Here is a 4,635-nt window from a genome sequence, read left to right as displayed (position 1 = left end):
ACGCCGGTAAAATCCCTTGTGGCCTAAGAAACTCCGCACGCCTTTGACTGAAGTTGGAGGTGGAAGTTTAGAAATCACCTCAATCTTCGCCTTGTTGACTTCAGTGCCATTCTTTGAGATTTTGTGGCCAAGGACAATGCCTTCCTCAACCATGAAATGACATTTCTCCCAATTAAGCACCAAGTTTGTTTCTTCACATCTTGCTAATACTTTGTCCAAGTTTGCTAGACAATCATCAAAAGAATTCCCAACCACAGAAAAATCATCCATGAAGACTTCAAGGAAATCCTCAACCATGTCCGTGAAGATAGCCATCATTTACCTTTGAAAAGTCGCCTGTGCATTGCACAACCCAAATGGCATCCGCGAGAATGCGAAAGTACCACAAGGACATGTGAAAGTAGTTTTCTCTTGATCCTCCGGAGCAATGAGAATTTGATTGTACCCGGAATACCCATCAAGGAAACAATTAAAAGCACGACCGGCCAACCTATCAAGCATTTGATCTAGGAAGGGATGTGGGAAATGATCTGTCACGCCCCAAACCTGGGGAGGCATGGCTGGCACCCGATGCCGTACTGGCCCGCGCAAACCACTCTGTAACTTTATTTTTTTGTAACTATCATGGGCAACCATGGCTAGAACTCGTAATGTATAACTATAAGTGGGCAAACACTGTATCAATGAACCATCGTTCCTAAAACATGAATACATATGGGCTGTCAAGGCCTCTAACATACTGTACAAAATGAACCTCTATCTACAAAGCGTCTAAGACTATTCGACATCAAATGGGACAGGGCCCCTGCCTAACAATAAGTCTGTGGCAAAAGTCTGACACGATGACTTATAGACACGGCTGCACTCCGAATGAAGTGGAGTCTTACCAATCCTTCGCTTATTGCTAACCTCATCTACTATGAGGGCTCGTTAAACTGATTACCTATACCTGCAGGCATGAATGCAACTTCCACAACAAAAGGACGTCAGTACGAATAATGTACCGAGTATGTAAGGCAGAACTGGAACATAACAATAAGTCAACATTAATTAAAGAGATATAAGAATCAACTTGAATCTCTATATATGCATACTTATTATATTTATATATATATATATAATGCTTCTCTTTGAGACTATTTCTATTATCCAAATCGTATAATGCATGACTGCCCAACTGGTCAGTGGTAACTGCCCGACCGACCGTAGCTTAGTGGTAAATGCATAACTTCCCAACCGGTGGTAAATATAGTGCATAACTGCCCAACCGGTGGTAACTGCCCGACCGACCATAGCCCAATGGTAAATGTATGACTGCCCGACCGGCCGTAGCTTGATGGTAAATGCATGAAGATGCATGTATCACTATATTATAAACATTAACATCTATTTCAAATACCTCAATAGAGACTTAGGAACATGTTTAGACATACTTGAATATTATTTTACAGGAATATATAACATAGACATCCTTAACCGCTAAGAGTAGAACCACTTATGGAATAGCATTACGTTTACGTATTATTACTTGGATCATGCCAAAAGAAGAAAGGATTAGCCTTAACATACCTGAGTCGTTTCTCTTAACAACTCCTCTAACCCACGTCTTTTGCAAAAACACGTGACGACGGATTGATGAAGGAAAAAATCCGCATGATATTCTTGAGAAAGATTGTACCATGCTCTCTTAGAATTTGCAATTCACGCTACTATAGCATTGTAAGGTTTCATATGAATTCCTTTTTGATTATTCCATCCGTTACTTAGCAAGCTATACATTTTACTTTAATGTATGAAAGCTCTTAAAATTATGGGCTGTGTGCCCCACTTGGTATGATGACTTGGCCAACAAAATCCTCTAAATAAGCCACCTAATCCCATAAATCAAAGAGTCACCATGTAGGTCTTGATCCATTTTCCATTTGCTGCCACATTGAGGCTTATCTGAAGGTCTTATTAATTAGTTAATCTCCCACTAAAATAAATAATTACTCAATTATCCATATAATTAAGAATTATCTCAAATTACTTAAAATACTACTCACTTTTGACACACTTTATACATCTTACTATCATTGTCATATGGTACCTTGTATGGCACTAGTCCATAAATATGGGGTATTATAGCTTGGACCTTATTTTATCTCAAAATGTCAAACTTCGGCGAAACTCGTCTTTTTAAACTTGTTTACCCTATGACCTTCACGACACATACTTATCACTTGTTATAAATAGCATAAACAATTACAACCTCAAAAATAGTCTTATCCTTGAACCTATGTCAATTATCTTACGACAAATCCAATATACAAAATTACGGGATGTAACATGATCCTTCCTTGTGACTTTGTTGGGCTTGCGATATTCCATACACACTCTCCACCCGGTCACCGTTCTTGTAGGAATCAACTCATTCTTATCACTGGTGACCATTGTCAGGCCCCGTTTCTTTGGGACACATTGAACCGGAGAAGTCCACAAACTATCGGAAATGGGGTATATACCCCCGACATCCAACCACTTAATGATCTCCTTCTTGACGACCTCTTTCATGGCTTCATTGAGTCTCCTTTGATGTTCAATAAATGGTTTGGCACCTTCCTCCAAGTTAATCTTGTTCATGCAAAATGCGGGGCTTGTTCCCCGAATATCCGCCAATGTCCATCCAATAGCTTTCTTCCTCTTTTATAGCACCGCCAATGTGGAATCGAGTCAAACAAGAGCAAAGAATAACTGTTAAAAGAAATTCATACCGAAGATGTGGAGGCAATGACTTCAACTTCAAGAAGGGAGGCTCCTCAATTGAAGGCTTTGTTGGATGAGTGGTTCTATTCTCAAGATCCAAGGACAATTTGCAGGGCTCATAAGTGCGACCCCATTCCTTGCAAAGAGTTCACACATTCCACGTAACCTTCCATTTCTTCATCATCACAATTGAGCAAGTCGGCCTCCAAAGTATCATCAATATTCACCATAGCACTTTCTTCATGCACAATCACATCAGTCACCAAGTCTACGAAAGAACACACCTTGTTGCTATTGTGTTTCCTCATAGACTTACACAGATGGAAATCCACTTTCTCATCACCAACCCGGAAAGTATGTTCTCCGGCTTCAACATAAACTAGAGCCTTCCCCGTAATAAGGAAAGGTCTCCCAAGAATGATCTCCACCTCATAATCAACCTCACAATCAAGAATAACAAAATCCGCCGGGAGAATGAATTTATCAGCACGAACTAACACATCATCATTTATACCCAACAGTATCTTCATGGTACGATCCGCCATTTGTAATCTCATAGATGTGGGTCTTGGTTGCCCAATTCCCAAAGTCTTGAAAATCAAACAGGGCATCAAATTGATGCTTGCCCCAAGATCACAAAGAGCTTTTGCAAAGTCGGCACTCCCAATGGTACAAGGGATTGTGAAAGCGCCGGGATCTTCTAATTTATGAGCCATTGAGTGCACAATTGGACTCACTTGATTGTCATCTTTATAGTTTCACAATTCATTGACCTCTTCTTTGTCACCAAATCCTTCATGAACTTAGCATAACTGGGCATTTTCTCTAAAGCCTCAACCAATGGCATGTTGATAGATAGACTCTTCATCATGTCAATGAACATTTTGAATTGATTCTCACCTTTTTGCTTGGCAAGCCTTTGAGGATATGGAGAAGGAGGCCTAGGCATTGGTGCCTTAGCCTTTGGCACTACCGGTTCCCATATGTCAACAATGTTCTCCCTAGATGGTTTCACTTCCTCTTGAGTCTCCTCCACATCGTCATCAATATCAATTCTCACCTCATCATTTGCTTGCACCTCATTGTTCAGGATCTCATCTTCTTGTAACACTTTCTCATCATCCACAGGTTTCTTTTCACTTGAGGGTGGTTGCATCCCCACCTTTTCCACTCCTTCTAGTAATGGCCATGGCATGTCCCGTGTTGTTCCCACCCTTTGGGTTCACCACCGTATCACTTGGTCGTGCTCCCTTAGGCCGGGTGTTTAAAGCTTGCGAGATTTGCCCCAACTAAACTTCCAAGTTACGAATTGAAGTGTCGTGAGAGGCTAGTTGAGCATCGGAGTCGGCATTCTTCTCCATCATTTGTTTGAACATGTTCTCAATTCGTCCCATCTCATTGTTGGAAGAACTTAGACCATGAGAAGGATAAGGAGGCGGGTTGCTCGATTGTTGATACATCGGGGGCCTTTGAAAGACCGATCCCCGATATCCTTGATTATTGTTCCACTATCCTTGGTTGTTGCCTCCCCAATATCCTTGATTATTGCCACTCCAATTACCTTGGTTGTTTTGAAAATTCCAATTTCCTTGTTTATTTTGATTGTTCCAATTACCTTGGTTGTTAGAAATCAAATTACCTTGATTTCCTTGAGGTCGCCATTGTTGTTGATTTGGGCCTTGATTGTTGTTTCTTTGCACATGGAAGTTGTTAACATATTGTATTTCCTCTTCTTGTTCATTGTAAGATTCATCTTGATCAAACCCACTATCTTCTTGAACATAATTTTCCACACGGTTTTGCACTTGTGGACCCTTTTGGCTTCTCTTGTTGACCATCATACTCACTCCCTCCATTGCATTGACTTTCTTAGGAACTTACACTTGTTGA

This window comes from Nicotiana attenuata, unplaced genomic scaffold, assembly GCF_001879085.1.
Source record: "Nicotiana attenuata strain UT unplaced genomic scaffold, NIATTr2, whole genome shotgun sequence".
Classification (NCBI taxonomy): domain Eukaryota; kingdom Viridiplantae; phylum Streptophyta; class Magnoliopsida; order Solanales; family Solanaceae; genus Nicotiana; species Nicotiana attenuata.
The sequence above is the reverse complement of the archived record's forward strand: the minus strand, read 5'-3'. Positions refer to the sequence as shown.